Source organism: Ambystoma mexicanum, chromosome 6p, assembly GCF_040938575.1.
Source record: "Ambystoma mexicanum isolate Mex_15411 chromosome 6p, UKY_AmexF1_1, whole genome shotgun sequence".
In the NCBI taxonomy this organism is placed as follows: domain Eukaryota; kingdom Metazoa; phylum Chordata; class Amphibia; order Caudata; family Ambystomatidae; genus Ambystoma; species Ambystoma mexicanum.
In genome coordinates this window covers 689,034,292-689,057,766 of record NC_090935.1, presented here as the reverse complement: position 1 = coordinate 689,057,766, position 23,475 = coordinate 689,034,292, and positions in this window count along the sequence as shown.

The window sequence follows — 23,475 nt, the reverse complement described above, 5'->3', positions numbered from 1 at the left end:
CCTGGAAGAAATCCCCGGAGGAATGTGAAGATGAGAGAAGGAGAAGTTGGTGATGTCACAAGAAATTAGAGTGACGCACTGAGAAGTCTGGCTGGAGAAGAGAATATATAGTCCTTATAGAATCTAATGACAAAGTAAAGAATCGAGTAAACTTTCATATGCAGAATAAAGATTTCACGTGTGAAGAGCACTTTCGAAAAATCAAGCTGTTTAATAACTGTACAGATGCAGCAACGCAAGTAGATTAAGTGATCATAGAAGCTAGCTGTTTGTAGTGAAAAGACTGCAGGTGGTGCCGCCATTGTATAGAATCTGGACATTGGCGTAACCATTTTAGTAAGCTCAAAGCCCATGGAGAAAATGGCTGAAAACTGTGTTGCAGCATGAAAGCAGCTGGAATCATGGAAAGACTGAGAAAGCTGCCTGGCCTGGTGTCATAGGCTGGAGCAGCCAAGAACTGGTTATCTATCCGTGAAGAACAGTGAATGGCAGAAGCTGAGTCATCCCTTGTTGGGTTTAAAGAAAGAACACTGTGAGTGCCAGGTTTTATTCATTTAATACAATTAAATGCTAGGAATGGGCCAAGTTGCGGTCTCCTGTCACGTGGGCTATGGATGGAAATAGAAGTTGGGCATGCAGCTCTAGACTTGAGACAGCGCATGCTCAACACTCCCATATATTCTCAGGGATGAGGATACATTGCAAGGCCAATTTCAAAGACAATTTTACTTGGCAGAATGCACAGGTGATGAGAGATATTGGGCTACGTGGGTGGGGAGACATGGTCAAGTCCACCCGCTGACACCTTGGGTACTGGCTCACGTGCTGCTAGTGAGCCGAATGTTCTAGAAGGACACATACGTGCCAACCAATTGTAGAAGGCCATATAACAAAGAGCCTTATAGTTTGAGAGCCAATGATGTACCGTGTATCTGATAATTGTTGAAGTTGACTTGCACTAGAGGTGGGCATAAGTTGTCCACCTGACTGAATAGACCCAATCACAACCCGATCCCTTACAGAAAGTATACTTAGATGTTCCCCTTAAGCCTATCACAATCCCCAGTAGGTTTTTCTTGTTTACCACATGGTATGACATCACATATGATGAGTTTTTACTACAAAAAAGATGTTTTTTTATGAAATATGTCGAGTTTGAACGGAGAAAGATCATGCTTTGCGGCATTGATGTTTGTTGTAACTCCCCGTTTTATATTCCCCGTTTTATATAATTGATAATAAAACAGTCAAATGACTTTGCCTTCTTCCTGAGTTGGTTTTATTATTGGTGTAAGAGTTACCCTGCATCCCATTTACTGCAAGATATGCTACCTATTTAAGGGCCATAAACTCAGTATCTTAAATGCATTTGCCAGCCAGGTGGTTATACAGGGGAAAAAATATTACAACCAGTCGTAGTTTTCAGGTTCATCTTGGGGGGTAATTCAGCTAAGGTGGCTAAGGCCTCTGTGAGTGCCCCATTTTCCTCATCATGGGCAGCAAGACAGTTGAATTTCTCTGCAAGTGTCTCCCTCAGTGGCTGTAATCAGGTCAAGGATATCCCTGTTGTCCTTAGCTCTTCTTTAATGGCATTGAAGCCTTTCACTGTTGCATTAGTGGTTTGCCGCAACTCCCACCTGGTTATTTGCAGCCATTTTGCATTTGTGGGTGCCTGCAACCCGGGAATATCGAAGGAAGTAACAATCACTGCCGTTCTGCTAAACAGTTTGTGCTCATTTATTTGATCATAGATGTCTATTGACATAGCTGAGAAATATTTCTCCCTTCTGCTGAGCTTAAGGGTGTGGGACCTTTGCTTTCTTAAATGAGCATTTTTCTACCTAATCTGGGTGTAGTGCATGTATGCTTTGGCACCACAAGCCCAATAGTGCTCAGTCAGTACTGCTGTTTCTGCTTTCATGCCTGGTACATCACAAATGTGTTTGCACCCAGAGTTCTTTGCAACATGTTTTGTACTATTATTTTGGAAGCATGAGGTGGTGTTTTTCAGGGGTATTATTTGGCTGCCCCTCATCCCACACATTATGAAACCATGTGATTAATTTTTAGAATTCGAGACATAAATAGTTTGCATTTAGCACCAATTCTTCCCATTGCCCCAAGACTGCTAGTGCTTTGCATACCACCAGTCCTTCAGTCCAGCCCTCAGGTGTGAGCACAGTCCCTGTATTTGCACTTGACCTCTTTCCAAACACCTGGGTATTCCTTTCCCATCCATGTCATTATATTGGAGTATCATATTTTCTTTTCTTTTAACCCCTGCCCCATTTGATTCAGATTATATATATCTTACATTGTATGGCGTGTTTCTGATTTTATCATCATCTTCATGTTTTGCAGATAATTATCCTCCCGTATGGATTTTGCTTCGTTTACACATACTAATGCGGCAGCCTGGCCGTGACATTGCCTCCTAGTTATACACAGTGCAAGGTGTGTTAGGTAAAGCACCTTGTGTGCCGGTACCTCTGTGGCTATAAAAACAAGGATGCACTCATAAGATAGGAGATAAAAGAGCATATGTAGCAGCTCCCATCAGATGTCTCTCTACCCACTTATGTCATGTGCTGATAGCATAAATCATTGCTGCCTTGGCCAGAATTAGTCATATACGAGTTCATGTCCCCAAAGGCATTCATCACATTTTGTTTAAGCCCTTTGATTTGTTAAGTAACCACAGACAATTCTTTGGTACTACTCTCATTTGTCATAGTAATAAGGGTTCTTTGCTCTAGGTGGTGTAGGGGAGGCATGGTATCACAAGTATGACACTGACACAATGGGAACACGTTGTAAAACCTTTATTTGAATATGTGGGGTTAGAGAAATTCCAAGTCTGCCCTCTAACTAAGATGAGACTAGTTTCGACCATGAAATAATATAGAACGCAGTCCAAGTGGTGTCTGTCAAATGAATACGGCATATGCTAACAAAACATAATCTCTTGTACAAAAAAGTGTAAAAAGGAGAAATGTATGTAAAAGGAAAGATCAGTGTTCAAATGAACAATTTTGGTTGAACTAGCTCTCCTCCCCACATTAGGCCTCACAGACTAAGTCTGTCCCTGTAGGCAGGATGACACATTCTGGCTCTGCTTCCAACATGAATACAATTCTGAAACATGGATCGAGGCCCGTCTGAGCTTCCATGCTTAAGTCTCTTTTCTCGAATTCCAAAAATAATGTTTCAACCAAAAGGTTCACAAAGGTCCCCCTCTGTTGGGCTCAGACTTTTCACTGCAGAGTTCTCTTAGGTCCCCCTCTGCAGGGCTCAGACCTCTCACGATAAAGTTCAACACACACTTTCAAGGGTTTGGGGGGCTTCCTTCCCTAACCTTAGTACACTTTGGGCCTCCCTTTGTCGGGTTCGGACCACTTTCGGATGTCAAAGCCCTTCAAATGTGCGTGGCTTACTTTTCAAACCCCTGCAGCACCACTTTGACTCAAAATTTATATTTCACCTTTTACTTTCACCTTTCTAGGAGTTAAACTTGTCCATATCAATTTTGCTGTATATCCGCTTTCTCACTTCGAACAATGTACCTTTCACCGAGACCTTCGAGTGGGCTACTTCCTTTCGCCGGACCACTCCATAACTTAGTATTGCTGAACTCGCAGCAGCCTTTTACTTCAAAGTTCATTCACAGGTCTGCCTTTCCTGGCATCTCATTCACACACGTGCAGCCTTCACTTGGGATAATATGTTGCTATTTCAAGGATGTCAGCGCCCCTCCCCCCGCAACTCTGTCGTTCACCGGGAGGAGGGGTGCTGACATCCTTGAAACACAATGCGTACGTAGAGTTCCAAAGAGCTGCTAATGGAATTATTATTTTAGCCTCGCTAAAGGGACTAAATAGGACTATTAGTTTGGACCACAGCATTCCAGACCCTGGAGACAATCATTAAACACTGTCTTCTACGTAATTATTGTCTACATTTGAAGAGTGTTTTACTTTGAGTTCATTTAGCAATTGTATTGTTTGGAATCTTTCAGCTCCTCACCACCATTGCTTTAATTATGAATTAGTTGCACTTCTTTGGATTTTTTAAATTATTTTATAAATAGAATAAATCAACAAAATCAAACAATCTTCAACATCCTTCCTTTTACCTTCTATCTGCTGACTGTGTATTTTACCTACAGAGGGTCAACTAATATGGATATCAATGATACCAAACATGAACACTAATTGAATTTATTTCATTAGCGAGGCTAAAATAAAAATTCCATTAGCAGATCTTTGGAACTCTACGTATGCATATTTCAGTCCCCCACCATAGCTGCATCACTAGGGGAAAACCCCTTTTCTTGTTATCCTTGAAACACAAAGCAGCTTTCACTTGCGGGATCTGGCTTTCTCCACATGTCTCTCGTGGCCTATCAGAGGCAACAACCTCCAGTAGGGAACTCTGGGGTTTTCTGACTGGCTGCTCTCGCCCCTTGGTCCGTCGCTCAGCTTCAATAGGTTTGCCTTCATCCTGGAAGCCCTGCTTGTTCTCGAGTTCCACCTTTCTCAGAGTGTGTCTTTGGGTTATGCCTTTTATTTGTGTGAGGAGAGCTAATTGGTATCAGGTGTATGAGCTTAGAATTAGGTGCCTTACTTTTCCTGGCTAGATTAGCAGGACATGGTCAGTACGATGTGTGAAAGTTAATGTTGTTAGTCTCCGTCACCCTCTTCCTTGGACCAAAAGGAGGACAGGGGTGTTGGGGCCTCAGAGCATCGTAAAACAAAGGATGGGTTGGATAAAAAAATGGGGGAAATATAGCATCTGTCTCACCATCGGCTGCCTCAATCAAACACCCCAAAGACCCTTGACCCAGGTGATCCTCAGACACTGGTCCACCCCCAGGGTCTGGATCCAAAGGCGATGAACATGTCCTGACTACCTGAGAGAGAAATCCCTGGGGACTAGTGGGTGATACACCCTTTGGTTTCTCACAGTGGGTCTGGAAATATTATACAGGACCAACTCTTTTAATGCGATAAGAATGATAAAATAAAGAAAGCAAAATGTAAAAGATGTTGCTAAAAGCATTACTGCAGGCTTATCTACTTTTTGTAAATAATCACATACATAATTTCTTAGGAAAGTAAGAAGCGAGTACAAAACAGAATTAAGAAGTCACAATGTCTCTTTTCCCTTCTACAAAATGTCATTGTTTTACAGGAAAAAATGTATCTGTACGGATATAAAAATTCTTTCAAAAATGAAATAAGTTTTGGGATCCCTTACCAGAGCAGTGAGGATTGTGTTTCTTGATCTTATCTTGCAGGATACATCTCTACTAAATAAGGAAAGAACATAAACAATAGAGTTTGCAGAGAAAACATTTAGAATATCTACTTTTCTACTTTGTAAAAGTGCTGTACTATGTTGTGTGCAGGTATAATGTTCCAGAGAAAATGTTCACTAAATTCCTTCTACTATTATTAAAGCAAACCCATATTCTTTCTTGTATTCCTTTGGCTGTTGGTTGGTGCAGGTGGTAGACCATGACTGGACCCGTGTCGTCTCTTCTTCACCTTCAGAGAGTTATGGCAGGGGGTCTCCCCTTTGTAGGGTTTTTCATCACCAAGGAACAACCAGGCTCTTCTTCCTTGCACCTTCACTGATGTGGGCATCACCTTCTACGATTTGCAGACCTTCAGAACGTGGCCCATGCAAGTGCTGCAAAATGAGTATTCAATCCCCTGGATATAACAATAGGGGTTTTAACACTGTTATGGGATCAATTTGTTTGTTATCTTCATTAGTATTCTTTGACCTCCCATGCCACGCACAAAGCTGTTGAGACATAAATGCAACACTCATAGCAGTCAAGTAATCATGCACTTAATTTCCAAGTTCATTAGACATGCAATGGAAATCAGTTTGTGCTCATGTGGGAGGAGAAAGAGGGATACACATACGGCATCCCGTCACCAACTCGTGAGGAGTCAGGTGATGGTCTGAGGCGTGCTCATTGTGTAATGCAAATAAGGATAATGGGTAGGCAGGGGAGCAATCCTTTTTTCAGTCACTTTCAGTTTTGCAATGTGTTCCTTGAGGGGCACTCTTAAATCCTGCTTGCCTGTGGGTGATAAGCAGAAGAGAATGTGTGCTTAATATCCAATAGAATTGTGATGTACTTAAATACTCTGTTTACAAAATGTGGTCCATTATCAGACCAGAGCACTTTGCACACTCCCCACCTTGGGAAGACCTCACGTATGAGGAACTTCGCAGAACATGTGGCATCATGATGTGTGCATGGACCAGCTTTAATCTATTGAATGAAAAAGCACACGACAACTAGCATATATCTGTAGCTATTACAAACTTGGAGCATATCTACATAGTCAATATGCAATTGCTGAAAGGGTCCAGTAGAATTGGGTAGAGCACCTCTCACCGTTTGCAGCATTTGCCCTGCAGTATACTGCTGATAGACCAGACAATTTGCAATGAATGTGGCAACATGCTCAACCAGATTAGGTACTAACCATTGGTCCCATGTTGTATGTGCTGGGTAATGTAGTTGATCTAATTATACAATAAACAATCCAAGGGGCATAACTGGTTTCCCAATGCTGTCATGCTGCCACATTGCATCTGAAGGGGACAATGTGCACCCGCTGCACTTCCACAACTCTTTCTCTCCTGGTGGGGCTCGTCCATGTAACTCAATGACTTGGGCTATGGGTGATGTATTCAAACCTTCTTTCATGATCATGTTTTGTGCACATGTGAATTTATCGGGTGCTGTGTCAGAATTTGGATATTTCTGAAAAATATGCTGCTTTTTAGGCTTCTAGGTTGGCGGCCTTGTTGCCTTTAATATTAGCTGCACACTTCACCACAGCGATGGCCGATGAGAGCTGTAGTGCATTTATGAGTCTGTCCAAAAACAGCGGTGGTTGCACTGGGGTGCTGTCTGTGCGTAAGAAGCCATGCCTCTTCCAATGTGACAGTCCTGTGTCTATTGTTGACCTCACGCAGGCAGAGTCAGCATACACTGTTACTTCTCATCCTATCAATCTGCTGCTTGTGCTGAGAAATGCAAAGGCAATCTTGCACTTACTACTATCTTAAAGTTGCCATTTAGTTTTACTTTTACCACTGCATTCCCTGTGCGCCTTTCACCTGTGCTCTGGTCAATTTTCGATGATCCATCAATGAAGAGGACTCCCCCCCCTCGTAGGGCATTTTCTTTAACATGTGGTATGGCATTGTGATATTCAGTATACTTGGTGCAAACATTCACATAGTATTTTTCTTCTATTGGCTCTGCTATGAATCTTGCTAGGTTCATTACTCTGCACCTGACAATTTTGATGGCTGTGTTTGACATGATCACCTCATACCCAGATACTCTCTGTGTGGTCAATGTGCTTTTAGGCTTTTCGAGATTGGAAAACAGGTCATGCTGTCACAATGTGGCCATGGAGGTTGTGGAAAAGATGGAGGCTCTCTTAGGATGCTCCATTAGGTCAGCGTAACATACCAGTCTTTTTTGGCTGCAGATTTTTTAAGGAGGCCACGCCCCCAGCGAGTCACATTTCAACTCGCTTTGCTTGTTTACCCAACTTTCAATCGCGTCACAGTGCCTCCCGCTAGTATAGTCCTCTGGACTTTTCGTTCTTTTTCCTGTTTCCTTCGTTAGCCACCCTGCTGTCTGTCCATTCTGGTGTTTCATTCCGTCTCCAGAGGAGCGTTCTTTGCTCCGTCCTTCAGTGTGTTTGGTGCCGGCTCCGGTTTCTGAACTTGCTTTAGTGCCTTTTCCTTTACTGTGCTGTGTGCCTATCTCTTCTTTTACCTTGCATTCTGGTCCGTCTTGTTACCTCTTTTAGTAAAGGTGTTCTTTATCCTTATCAGCACCATAGCCGTTTGCTGTCCATTCTCACTCTGTTCCGCTCACTCTCTCTTCCTTTTTCCTTCTCGCTTCATCTCTCCATCCATCTCTTTCTCTTGCTTGTTCTCACCTTCTACCTTTCTCTCTCTCTCATCCGCTTTGTCACACTCTCTTTCTCTCTCTTCCCAGCTGATTCAGTATCCCGGTCTTTATCTTTCCACTTCTTTACTAGTACCTTTCTTAGTACTAACTTCAGCTCGGTTGGGTCCTTTTATCACTATATCTGCTCCGATACCCTCCAAGGACCTTTGGCAGCTACTTTTTTCTTCCACACGTACCTGAGATTTCCGCTTCTTCAAGGAATCGCTGTGGTCTGGCCCTTATCTCCTGGACTATTCACCTTCACTCCAGTACCCGCCAGCCAACCAGCCTCTCCTACTTCCGGTGTTATTCTGCAATCGATACTACGACGTAACAGGGTTGTTTCTGCCTCAGTAGGCTTTTTCCCTGTTTAAAGGGACTGGCTCCCCTGGGATCACCTGACTGCTTGTCCAAACTACAGTCAAGGTGGCCTCGGGTGGAGACCGTCCTTATCTCTACGAATGCAAGAAGGGGAAAAAGATTTCTAAGACAGAGGACGAATCAGAAGATACCAAGAAAGATAAAAGAAGAAGACAGAAGACATCTCTTCAGGATAGCTCCCCAAAATACTCAGGTGAGGAGGCTCAGGGGTGGTAACACCAGACTCTGAAACATGCTCAAACTATAATGTTACTGTACAGACCATTGTAATACTGGCAGACTTTTACATTGCAAAAGCTGCTGCCACCAATGCTTGTTCACATGGATTATGATCTCTCATGAATTCATCTAGGATCCCACTGTAATATGCTATTAGCTTGTGTGCCAGGGAATATTTTAGTTTGAGTACTGCTGTCATTACTTTTCCATTTCAATGGGAGAAAAATATGATGCACTCTAATCAGGGATCCATAAAACAAGTGCTGGGCATAGTGCTGTTTTTAACTCATTGATGGCTTCTGTCATTTCACCTGTCCAGGCTATGTCACTGTCACCCTTCTGAGTTTCCTTAAGTTCCTGCAGTAATTGAAAAAGACACATAAATTGTTGCATTTTCCTCAATGTTTTTTTATCTGGCTGTTTCCATGATCCATTCTGCTCTCTCGGGGGTCACTTTTCTTCCTTTTTGAGATATTAGTTTTCTATGTACAATACTTCTTTCTGGCAATATTTTAATATCTCCTGGTCTACTTGGTACCCCTTCTCTGCCAAGACTGTCATCAACTGTATTGAGTCTTTTCTACATTGTCTCTCTGTGTCGCTGCACACCAAAATGTCATCTACATAGTGTATCACTATACTTTCAAGGTGCACATTGCCCAGGTCCATCTGAAACACTCGGTTGAATATTGAGGGGGTGAAGTGGGAAAATGGAAGAACAGACTCCCGCCCTTCCCCTCTCGCGCTTGGCCTAGGGGATCACGGCCTAGACACCCGCCACGAGAGGAGTTTGCCTATCTACCAGACGACCAAATACCCTGGTACAGGAACATACGGATGTGCCCACCTACTAGCCCAGCAGCCCGCATTGCCCATGCCGACACATGCGGCATGGATCATCTCAACTAAATCTACACGTCGTTAGAGATGCCATGACGACCTAGCCAACGGTCAGCACACCTGTGCAAACATGCACACTGGACACTCCCACACCAATCCACATGAAGAACATACTCAGTGCTATGACATAGGCGACAGACATACCCACGGACGTGCATCTTTATTATTTTTCACATAGGCTCTCAAAATGCAGAAACGCAAGACGCATAATGAACTTATCTAAAAAGGCTTGCTTACGCTTCTTCTAAGAACCATGTACTATAATGAAGAATATAACGGAGACACGATACTGGGGATAGAGCAATATGATACGTAACCTAAAGCGCTCTGCATCAAACGGTTCCACCTATGCACCAGGCCCAAGTAGGCCGCAAGCAAAAGCTTCCATGAACATTGAATAAGCAAGAGCTCGGTTGCTGACCCTGCAGAATGAGCCCGGCGAAAGCACACAGCCAAGGGCACGAGGTTGCAATCTCGCACGCCGCAAGCCGACGTCAAGGTCGCACCTGCAAGATAAACCAGGCACACAGTGGGAAAAACAATATTAATTGTGCTGAATTCTGCCTCAAACACGGTCCCACCTCACGTGACAAAGCCAAACCTGACAGGATGCCAGGCCCAGGAGGAAGGAGACGCCTGAATCCCACGTTGCAAGACACAGGCAGATACAATTAAAAGACTCATTGGACATCTGCAGCAGTGGGAGTAGTCGACCTCCCAACATATGAATAAATCCTCACATTGTTTACACCTACCCATAATAAAACATTGTTGCAAATTACAGGTGCACCGCGAGCTGGGAACAGCGATAGTCCCAGACTGGGAGGCTCGCGAGTGGACCAATCAGAACATGGGGCTCTTATCACTGACGCCATTAACATTGACCAATCCTCAGAAGTCTTCATGTAACAATTTTCATGTATCAAATTGAAGGGACAGCCCAAGTATATCACCTGACTAACCCTCAACCACTAACACCGTTCTCTATATGTATGCTATACTAACCCTACCACTCAAGTAACCAATCCAGAGTGGAAATAGGTTTTTTGCTAAACTTTGTAAGATGACGCAAGTAGCGCGTCATACTAAGGTAAAAAGGGCCTGCGAGCCCCACGATTGTGTGTGTGTCAGGACGGACGCGTACGGTCCTTGACCCATCCCTACCGTTTTGTCTAATAAACAGCAGAGTCACCTCGCTTCTTGCGTGTGTCTCATACTCTATCTCTTTTGGGATATACGGGAGGAGTTGGGGCCTCCCTGCCCGGAGGTCTACGGACGGCCCGGCCGACCCCGGCAGAATTTCCCCCCGACAAGTTGGAGGCACTGCTGAGATCTGTTTAAGATCTGTTTTTTTTATTTTTATTTTTCCAGGTACTCCCGTTGCGAGGAGGCCCGGCGGCGCGGCCCCCTCTGCCGTTGCCCCTTCTGAGGACTACAGGACCATCGCGGAACTGCGAGAAGACCGGACAGCGCAATCTGGATATTGGCCTTCGGGAGCCGGTTGAGAAGTATCCCGCCCGCGGTTGGCGAGTGTCCAGACGTGGTCCAGACGAGGGGAGGTGGCGAGCCGCTTGAAGGGGTGCACGCAGTCGAGCGGCCCGCATCAAGAGAACTTGGTGAGCATGCCACGCACAACAAGCAATGTGAAATTGTGAGGGAGGGGGGAGGAATTAAATACGGGAGGTGGGAGGTGTTGCACAGGTGCGCAGCGAAGGTTTGACAATTTAGTGTTGGCAATGAAATGAATGGTAGCCGAACGAGTGCGAGAGCAGTCGGCTACGTTACGCGAGAGAGGGGGGTGGAGCACGAAAACATCACGTGCGGCCGCTCGTAGACACTGATTGACCTAGGTCGCGACTACGCGTAAGGGTGTGTGTGTGTGGTTTCCTACGATTTGGCATTTATTGATCAATGAGTAGATGAGGATCCCTATTGTTCGAGCAAGAAACTCGATAGGTAGATGGCGTTTCCCTGTAAGCGGTAGCTAGTTAGTTGCCCAATACGGAAGATAATTGGCTGGTTAAGCCCTCCTGTCGAGGGGCGTATCACACGCGAGGCGACGCAGTGTGCGCAGTCCGATTATATTATTGATTACCTTGTTCCAGGAGTGACAGGAAGACAGCTGTGAGGTTAACGGGGGTAGATTGCAAGTGTATTTTGGACTTAAAGAATATATGAAGAACTTACCAGTAGTTCGAAGAGATCGGTGACGTCACCAGTAGGGCTTTCATAGGATATCCCGAGCACAAGGCATCTTTCTTTCTGAGAGTGGTGGGGAAGAGAACTGTGGTAAGGGAGTGGAAACGGAGATAAACGGTAATGAGTTGATCGGGGAAAGGCGAAACGGGGGACGTGGCTGCGCACAGAGAACGCCGGCCACGGCAAGTGTAGAAGAAGGAGGAGGAGCAAATGAAAATAGGACGACTGTATAAGAACGTCACAAGGGGTACGCAGCCGCAGGGGGCTGCGTGCGCATCGGCCACAGGGGCCGTAAGGGTGTTGTGTAAAGGAAGAAAGAAAGAAGAAAATATACAAATGTAAATACTATATTTTAATAATTTTCCTTAGCGGACTATCGCAAGTCCCCAAATTTACGGGGCCAGGTAAAGGTATAAGGCTGTGTATTGTAAGTGTTAGTAAGATAATAGCTATCAAATAGGGGAAGGATAATAAGTGAAGCGCTACTATGTCATACGGGGCAGGATCGGGAGGGTGGGGGAACACCCTCACTACCCCACTACAACACATATGTACAACACTGTCACCCCATAGGGAGAAACTGATCAAGTATAGCATAGAATGGACACAGGGGACGGACAACAAAATGATAACACCATGGCCGCCTAATGGTAGCTTCGATCCATATACCCAACATTCACTATTAAACCATCTGCATAATACAGACAAAGGGAAGAAGTTGACACACCACGTGGAGGTGTTTAACTTATGAAGGATGTTCCAAGGGTCCCGACCAGGGCCAAATGGAATGTTCACTGTGGGGGAAATACCGGAAGAAAAAGAGATTAAGGAGGAAGGAGAGAATGGGGAAAAGGGGAGTGAAGACCCAAAGAACACGGGGAACGGACAAGGGGGAGGAGAAAAGAATAATAACTCAAAAGAAAATGAAATAAAAAAGGAACAGAGCAACGATATACCCCTAGCCAAGGTAGTGAAAACAGAGGGAGGGGGGTTGTACCCTTTAAGAGAATTAGGAGAAATAGAAAGAGGACAGTTAAGGGCGGCTGAGGGCTACTCGAACCCGGCATACAGCCCGCCACCATATGTGGCTCATAGGAAGATGCCAGCAGGGGAGGGGAGGACTGGAGAAGAACAAACTGTGGAAATAGGACATGATGAGTGGGTAGCTGTGCAGATACTATTAAAATTACGAGGTTCATTAACAGGAGAAGAGAAGGAGGTAGTAAGGAAAGTAGACGAGGATAATACCAGGGAGAGTGGAATGAGAGGGGAAGAGCTGTTACGACAAAAGGAAGAGATTTTGGAGGAACGACTAGCAGAGTTAAGGGATGAGCAGAATGAACTGATCAAACAGCTCGAGAGGGAGGAAAGAGAGAGAGCGAGGGAAAGGAAAGAAGGTAAGAACAAATTGGAAAAAATAAGGGAACGAACTGAGGAGCAAAGGAGAGAAGCTGAAAGGGTAAAAGCAGCAGCAGAAAGGGTATCAAGAGCAGTACTACGAGAGAGGAAAAAGGAAGAAGAAGAGAAAGAAAAAGAAATGGCAATGTGGAAGAAGAGATTACTATCAGAAACGACTAGGAAATACGAAGAAGGGAGGGTGATAGAGAGTATATTAGAAAGAGAGAGGGTGAGATGGGAAAGGAAGAAAGAGGATGAAAGGATATTGGAAAAGATGAGTAGTGAAGTAATGGAGGAATTAAAAAGGAAAAGGGAGGACATTGGTAGAGAGATGGAGGAGAGAAATGAAGGGGAAAGAGAAGGTAGGAGAGGGGAGAGTGAAGTAAGGGGGTATGTATATAGGGACACAGAAGTAGCAACAACATCAGCGCAGAGGGGAGCGGTTGATAAAGGAGAAAAGGGAGAACCGGACCTAATAGACTTAAAAACAGTAACAATCAAGGGGAAAAAGGCAGAGTGGGGACTGCCATTTACGAATGACTTTTGTAGTGAGGAAGAAGAAGGAATGGAGAAGGAAGGAAGAAACAGTGAAAGGGAAAGCCTAGATAAACTATACACCACCCGGACCAACACAGACTCACCATGGATCTGTAGGAGAAAGGGTGAACTGGAGAGAAGTGAGGAGGAAGAGCAAGGAATAGCGGAAAGACAGACACATGAAGCCACACCGTCACCATCACACCCTCTCCCATACCACCCTACATGCTCAACCACCTCACGCTCATTACGTACAATCAAACTTGCGCCCTTCACAAACGAACTGACACCCTATGCAGGTCGGCTTAGAGACCTCCCTAGACGCAGGCAGGAAGGACGAATACACACGCCCACATTAAATACAGGAAATGATGGAAGAAGGGGAAAAGATGGAGAAGAAAGAGTTACGAACAGGGGAGATACGGACGAAATTGACGATGTAGGAGAGAGGGAAGAAGAGGAGGGGTGTGAGGACTCGATTTTATGGAACCCAAGGGGTAAAACTAGACACAACTTAATGCCACTTCTGGAGAGGGGAGGGGTTAGACCACAATACGTCCCTTGGAAGCATACAGACAAAGAAAATATAAAGTGCAGGCTCCCATCATTAAGTGGAGGTGCGGGTAAATGGATATATGAAATGGAAAAACACACCGCAGGACAGAAACTGGCAGTGGGAGATGTAAAGGGCCTTCTAATATCGATATTAGGGGATGCAGCGGATGACATTTGGAAGAGAGCGGGATTCACTGGGGTAACAATAGCAAACACATCGCACGATGGGGCACCATTCGCAAACTGCAGACATGCACTATGGCAGGCACTGAGGGTACAGTACCCAGACACATCAGACATAGGAGCAATTACCTCACGCAAGATGCGTGAGAACGAAGATCCTATTGATTATATCCAGGAAATCCAAGAGAAGTGGCGCATGGAAACTAGAGAACAATGGGACAAAACACCAGCAATATTCTATCATATACTAGTACAAGGGCTCCCAGAAGGAGTTCAGAAACAACTAAAGAAAGTAGTGGGAATGGAAGCAAAAGCATGGCCAGAAATACAACTGACAATAGTGCATCATTGCAGGACATGGCAAGGAAAAATGAAACAAAAGGAAGAGGACAGGAAAACGGAAGAGGCTAAACTAGTACAGAAAAAACTTACTAAATACACAATGGACGGGGCACTAATAACTACACCTACAACAATGACCCAAAGCCCCACACAAGTAGTGGCTGCACAAGATCCCTCCCAAATACCACCTTCACAGACTATAACACAACAGGTGCCGCCACTCCAACCATACACGACCAACATGGGAGGAGGATACTCAATGCCAGGAGCTGGGTATTATAATTACAACAGGGGAAGAGGAGGAATTATGAGAGGGAGAGGATACGGATATAACACACAACAGCAGGTGGGAGGACTTAGAAATTCCTACCCCACCGGACAACCAGTATACCAGGACAACACAGGAAGCTTTCCATGGCAGAGTAGGGAACCACCGGTGTGTTGGAGTTGTGGATTAGTAGGGCACATGTCACGCACGTGTAGAGTAAGACCAGGAACACCATCATGGAGTGAACAGGGACAACCAAGGCCCACACAGGAACAGCAGGGCATACAGCAACAACAGACATTGCAACAAGGAAATGAACAGCAACAACTAATAACACAACAACAGCCACAGACATATTCACTGCCACAACAACAGGTAGCGATAACACAACAATCCCAAGCACAACAAACACAACTGGGTAGGGTGACGGTCCTGGGACACAACCCTTACACAGGAAATGGTCAATCGTTGTACCCTCAATAGGACAGCCCACAGACAGCCTTGGTGTGTCCCATCCTGTCAGTAACACCTAATAGTGCGGAGGAACCACGCATAGAGGTAACGATAGGTGACAAAAAATTATCATTCCTTGTTGACACCGGGGCGACCCGGTCTTGCATAAGGGAAGGTAAATTCAAGATGTCGGGCGAAGCCATTAACACCCAAGGATTCTCTGGGGCTAGAGGGTTGGTTCCCTTTACTGATAACATTCCCTTATCTATAGGAGATTATGACATGTCAGTCCCACTTTTATATTATAGTGCCTCACCAGTAAATATACTGGGGAGAGACATCATGAACAGGTTGAATATGACGATCTCCTATACGGAGGACGGCATAATTTGCTCTACTTCAGGAATTAACATGCTCACAGCACGACAGATTATGCAAGCATACTGCGGACAGACAGCGATTAGGGCTGAGCCAGTAGATGGTGAACTATTCCAGTACGGGACAGACATGGCATTTGCATGGATGCCAGGGATAGAGGGAAAGATCTGGAGGAGGCCAGCCGCCTATTTGTTCAGACCAGAAACACCAGTCAATGAACCAGAAGGAAAGGTGGTTCCAGTGGACATTGAGAGCATTATAGCAACAGCTGATTACATTGCGGTACATGCCCAAGACAGAGAAGGAAGAGCATGGAGGGCAGTGATAGCACTAGCAGAAGGATGTAGACTCACCCAGGTGTCAGATGAGGAGCTGTTCTCAGAAGAAAAGGAGGAAGGTGAAATGGTGTTTAGGATGAGTGTGGAAATATGGCTAAAAGTGGCGTACAAACAAGTGGCACAGAAAATTGCAATGGCACTTGAGACACCCACATCCACCCCAGTTCCCTTCTTTGAGGAGGATATGACAAAAGTACCCACATCATTATGGACTACCGGCCCCTATGACGTGGGGTGCATAAAAAGTATAGGGGGAGTAAGGATAAAATTGAAGAAAGGTGCAATACTCCCCAGAGTGAAACAGTACCCACTATCAAAAGAGGCAGATGAGGGCATATATGAAACCATAACGGCCCTTATAAATAATGGCATATTGGTCCCCTCAGAATCACCATGTAACACGGCTGTATACCCAGTGCGCAAGGCTAGAGGGGGGTCTTGGCGCTTCATACAGGATCTCAGGCCCTTGAACAACATAGAAGAAGCAGAATACCCCATAGCCGCAAACCCGTCCACAATATTGTGTGGCATTCCAGCAGAAGCATCACGATTTACAGTGATCGACCTTAAAAATGCTTTTTTCTCAATACCATTGCACCCAGACTCCCAAGATCTGACAAGCTTTACTTACAGAAACACAAAGTGGAAACACACCAGATTGCCACAAGGGTACTGTGAATCACCCTCAATATTCAACAGAGTAATACAGATGGATTTGGGTAACATTGAAGTGGAAAGCACAGTGTTGCAGTATGTCGACGACATAATAATTTGCAGTACAAACGAAAGAACATGCAGAGAGGACTCATTAAAGATGCTGACAATATTGGCTGAAAAAGGTTACAAGGTAGACATGGAAAAGTTACAGTACTGTCAAGAACAGGTACTTTACATTGGTCAGCTCATATCCCAACATGGAAGAAAGATTGCACCACAAAGAGCACAGGCCATTTCAAAAACGCCAGTGCCACAAACAGTGAGGGAACTGCAGCAGTTCCTGGGTCTGTGCAACTACTGTAGAGCATGGGTATTTGATTACAGCTCATACATAGGACCCCTGCTTGAGGCATTAAAGGAAGCTAATAAAGGGGAGAAAAAGTTGGGGTGGACAATGGAAATGAAAGAGGCTTTTGATGAACTGAAAGATGCGATATCAACTGCTCCGGTACTGGCAACCCCAGACTATGAGCGACAATTCTTTATATTTTCACATTGCGACTCAGCAGTAATGAAAGCAGTGTTGGCTCAAAAAACAAGCATGGGCTACAAACCAGTAGCATTTTACAGTGGCCACTTAGATCCTGTGATGTTAGGTCATTTCCCTTGCGAACAAGGTCTCGCCGCAGCTGCTTTTGCGGTAGAGAAAGCATCAGCAATCACCATGGGGTGCCCAACTACACTGTTTGTGGAACATGCACTATTTGCAATATTGAATAAACCTAAGTCCACCCTAACCACGCAAAGGGCATCAGGTTATGAGATCATCTTATCCAGAGCTGAACTATCAATTGTTAGATGTAGCACGGTCAACCCTGCAAGGTTCCTAGCAGAAGTACTTGAGGAAGGAGATTATGCACACGATTGTACGCAAATCACTGAAATGTACTCATGTACTAGAAAGATTGAAGAGAACGCACTAGAGGGAGGTGAGCTCCTGTTCATAGATGGGTCATCAACTATCGACCAAAGGGATGGTATAAGGAGGACTGGGGCAGCAGTGGTAAAAATGATGGAGGTACCGGTGTGTGTGGCAATGAAATGTGTACAACTACCACAGCATTATTCCGCTCAGGCAGCAGAATTAATTGCACTAATCTTGGCGTTGAAGGAAAGTTTTGACAAACGAGTGACCATATATTCCGACAGCGCATATGTTACGTCCACTGTCCACTCAGGGCTGTCGAAATGGAGAAGAAGAGGGTTTAGGAGAGCTGATGGCACTCCAGTGCAACATGCCCTCCTATTGGCTGAACTAATTGAAGCAATAAATGACCCCCAAGAATTAGCTTTGGTCAAATGCACCGCACACACCAATGGTGAAGACCACATTTCAAAAGGGAATGCAGCAGCAGACGCACATGCGAAGTATGCTGCATATTTTGGTGATATATGGAACCCCCCCAGAGTCAGAGAGAGGGAGAGGGAGGGGAATGGCTAAGGAGATGTTGATAAGAGAAGGGTACACCCATCTCCCAGCCACACAGATAATGGAGCTACAAGCGGCTGCACCAATGGCAGAAAAAGAATTATGGGTAAAAAGAGGATGCACAATGTCACCAACTGACGCACTATGGCGCCAGGGTGACACTGGAAAGATTGTAATACCACTGGCACTATTGAACACCGCCCTGAGCCAACTACACCACCCAGCCCACACAGGCAAGGAAGTAATTGCAGCACGAATTAGGGAAGACTGGTTCTGCCCCGAGTTAAATTCTCATGTGTCAAATTTTATCAGCAATTGTCTCACATGTCAACAGTTTACGGCCGGTCACACTCTGAAGGTGATAAGAGGTACTATACCCCGGCCAGAGGGACCCTTCCGACATCTCCATATTGACTATGTTGATATGATCAACGTATGTCAAGGAAATAGGTATATGATTGTAGTAGTATGCCCATTTTCGAGGTGGATTGAAGCAGGGCCCTGTTCACACCCAGATGCATTCAGAGCAGCTAAATTCCTAGTGAGGGAGGTCTTCCCCAGGTGGGGAGTGTGCGAGGTACTGCGGTCAGATAATGGCCCACATTTCGCAAACGAAATGTTCCAGCACATCACATCCTTACTGAATATCAAGCACAAATTTGCATGAGCATACCACCCACAGGCCAACGGTTTATTTGAACGCATGAATGGCCTATTAAAGGAGGCAATTGCAAAAATACAGCAAACAACAAAGAAGAGTTGGTTGTATTGCCTTCCACTAGCCCTATTTGAGCTAAGGAATAGACCAGGTTCCGACCACCACCTCACCCCTCACGATGTGGTTACCGGACGTCAAATGCGCCTTCCCCTAACGCCAACATCAAGAGCATTTACCGACCACGAGAGTACTGCAAATGTCCTTGGTGATGAAATGTACCAATATGTGTCTTCTTTGATTACTAGTGTAGTGTTTGTGTCTCAATAGCTCGAGCGCACGCGGGGCGGGTCTAACAGCGATCAACAGGAAGACGCGGATACAGAATTGGAAAAGGAAAGACTGTGCAAAGTTGCTAAAGGTGACCACATACTACTTCGCAATTTCAACAGAAAGTGGAACAGCCCACGCTTCACTGGTCCCCATCTGGTAGAGGAGGTATCAACGAGAGCAGTAAAGCTACAGGACAAACGTGCCTGGAACCACCTACACGACGTAAAGATCTACAAACTCCAGACCCGCCCCAGCACCACCGACAGGGCCACTGGAAGAACAACAACAGCGTCACCAACGGAGGAAGAGACTTCTACCACAACTAACGGCCTAAGTGTCCCCATACCCTGCCACCCCTCAGATTCCCCAGAGACAACTACTAGAAAAGAAAGGGGTGATCCCCATACCGCCCACCCCATGGTTACACGAATAAAGAGTAAAGAGACTTCCGCCAGTTGAGCCCTAAACCCTCTGCCCATTGACCCCCTACCCACTGTAGTAATAACTGAACTGAAGGACATTGTCTTGCACATATACACATGTAAACACCTGAATGTTCTCTTTCTTTTCTCTCGCACATGCAGGTACAGCATATTATTGTACTACTAAGAAAGTAGATAACTAACAAATTCACTGCCCAGGAGTAGATGGTACCCTCAGACGATAATTACCTGGAAGAATTATCATACCAATTTGTATATGAAATAAAAAGGCCAACGTACCTGAAAAGAAGGAGGGTACGTGTCTACTACACAGCATTTCTCTTGGCCATAGAACATTCAATGCCCCACCTCCAACCATACTTGGCTGCCCTAAAAGATAGATCGCTTAGATTGGCGTGGGAACAGCTCTTCGCCTGGGCACTGAATGACTACTTGATAGGGAGAGCTTAAAAACAACAACTAACACTAATAACAAGCATATTAAGAATTTTCAGGCGGGCAACTGTAACGCCGCAAGAATAAGCTGCCGGGCTGCAGCAAGGTAAAAGCAAAATGCCGGTGAAATTAGCATTTGTAATAAAATTGATAGGGATTTTAATGACCACCAGGTTCTTGGCTGCCTCTGTATGGCAGTACAGCTATGCTATCAATATTGTTGCTGTACCCAAACCTAATACACCCCCACCCCCAGCTGCAACAGGTGCTACGTCAGGTGGTACTAGTAAAATCCCACACAAGGAAAATAGAGTTAAACGCAGCACATACTCAGATAATAAAGGTATTGACAAGTGCATACAAGATTCAGCACACGTCTCAAACAACATATGGTACCAACACATGACCCACATAGGTAAGCAGACAACAGAAGACAGCTGCTACGTTTGCTCATTAATCCCATACGCCATGAGCGCTTCTCAAACATTTGTTGCCACAGAGATAGATGAAAAGGTAGCACGATGTATAATATACCTGGCACTGTTCGAGACGAAAGGAAGATTTCAAGGGACAGTGGTGCAACTGGTGTGGAAAACACGAGATACATATCCATATGAAAACAACTTCCTCAAGACTTATTTGAGTTACCACAAGAGCAGTTTACATGCTGAAGGATTCAGATACATAACAAGTGGTCCTGAAAAAGGAGAAACAAAGAAAGTAACACTACAGTACCTACCATGTGATTGGTACGCCACTGAAGTCCCTGGTAAAAACGGATGTTGGGAAAGACCACTGGTGATAATAACAGGGAAGGTGTACATGAACAACAAATGGGACATAGGAGTGGTTGGCAGCAACATGGTAACAAGAGAAAATATTTCAACTATTGATGGACACAACCATAGATGTTGGATGACTTGGGTCAAGTACGTACCCATGCTCACGTGGATGGAGAAGGATGAAGACCCAATAACAATACTGCCGCTAACTGCGCCTAAGGTATGCTACCAACATAGAGGGAAGGTGGACGTAGGATACAACACCAACTGTGCAAGCGTGATGGAGTTACCTGAGGGGGGAGCAGGAACATCAGTAGTAATGGACCATTACTGGGCCTGTGGAGAAAAAGCATACCACACACTGCCCCCTCTGTGGAATGGTATATGCACAATGGTGCACGTTAATGTACCATCACTAGTGGTACCCCAGAAACATGCCAATGTGGCGAACTTCCCCAAAATGGATGAAGGGAACAAGAGGAAGAAGAGATCTGTACAACCTCAGAAGGAGCCAGAGAGCAAAACCAACGGCAATAATACTGTCCTGAATAGAAAGAAAAGACAAGGAGAACCTCTGACAGGAAATTACCTATGGGGAAGGTCGGAAACAGCACTCACTTCAATTCCACCAGAGCACAGACTATTCAGCAGAGCAGCAATGTTCTTCTCCTCAATAATACATCCAGGACTACAGGCTTACGCAAACGCAAAATGGCTCCAGATAACTCGATGGGAACTAATGATGACTATTAATTCTACGGTAAATGGATTCAACGCAATAAAAGAGGAACTGCGAGCTGTGAGGATGGTAGCACTTCAGAACAGATATGTACTGGACCTCCTCACAGCAATGGAAGGAGGAGTTTGCGCTAAGATAGGACAATCATGCTGCACATTCATCCTTGCCAACAATGCTGACAATGGTACACTGACAGAAACAGTTTTACAATTGGCCCAGATGCACTCAAAAATGATGGATGAAAGTAAAGGTGTGAAAAAGGATGAGAGCTGGTTTTCAATATTATGGTCATGGATGCCATCTTGGCTGTCAGATGGACTGAAGATTATAGTTGGATGTACTATTTTGGCTGGAGCTACACTGATCATAATAAGATTTTGGAAGGCCCCTAAGGCAAGCACCACAGACGAGATGATCGAAATGGTTGGCATACACCTCTTGATACCAACAGATGACGTCCAACACACAGGCACAATCATAAAAGAGAGAGAGAAGTTGCGCAACCAGATCATCACAAACCACCTGGACCCACCATCTGTGAAGCTCGAAAACCCAAGAAACCCAATGAGCTACATAGGGAAATGGGTATACTGCACTCCTGGAGGAACCTGTGCATATATGAATTGGTCATTTGAAGACCATGTTAACCACTATGGACATTTGGGAGGAATAACTAAAATATGGAGAGTGAGAGGAGATAAAGAAAAGGATATGTTTGTGGTCGACAAGTCGACCAGAGGGGGGACTGAAGTAGGAGAATGGAAGAACAGACTCCCGCCCTTCCCCTCTCGCGCTTGGCCTAGAGGATCACGGCCTAGACACCCGCCACGAGAGGAGTTTGCCTATCTACCAGACGACCAAATACCCTGGTACAGGAACATACGGATGTGCCCACCTACCTGCCCAGCAGCCCGCCCTGCCCATGCCGACACCTGCGGCATGGATCAACTCGACTAAATCTACACGTCGTTAGAGATGCCATGACGACCTAGCCAACGGTCAGCACACCTGTGCAAACATGCACATTGGACACTCCCACACCAATCCACACGAAGAACATACTCAGTGCTATGACGTAGGCGACAGACATACCCACGGACGTGCATCTTTATTATTTTTCACATAGGCTCTCAAAATGCAGAAACGCAAGACGCATAATGAACTTATCTAAAAAGGCTTGCTTACGCTTCTTCTAAGAACCATGTACTATAATGAAGAATATAACGGAGACACGATACTGGGGATAGAGCAATATGATACCGTAACCTAAAGCGCTCTGCATCAAACGGTTCCACCTATGCACCAGGCTCAAGTAGGCCGCAAGCAAAAGCTTCCATGAACATTGAATAAGCAAGAGCTCAGTTGCTGACCCTGCAGAATGAGCCCGGCGAAAGCACACAGCCAAGGGCACGATGTTGCAATCTTGCACGCCGCAAGCCGACGCCAAGGTCGCACCTGCAAGATAAACCAGGCACACAGTGGGAAAAACAATATTAATTGTGCTGAATTCTGCCTCAAACACGGTCCCACCTCACGTGACAACGCCAAACCTGACAGGATGCCAGGCCCAGGAGGAAGGAGACGCCTGAATCCCACGTTTCAAGACACAGGCAGATACAATTAAAAGACTCATTGGACATCTGCAGCAGTGGGAGTAGTCGACCTCCCAACATATGAATAAATCCTCACATTGTTTACACCTACCCATAATAAAACATTGTTGCAAATTACAGGCGCACCGCGAGCTGGGAACAGCGATAGTCCCAGACTGGGAGGCTCGCGAGTGGACCAATCA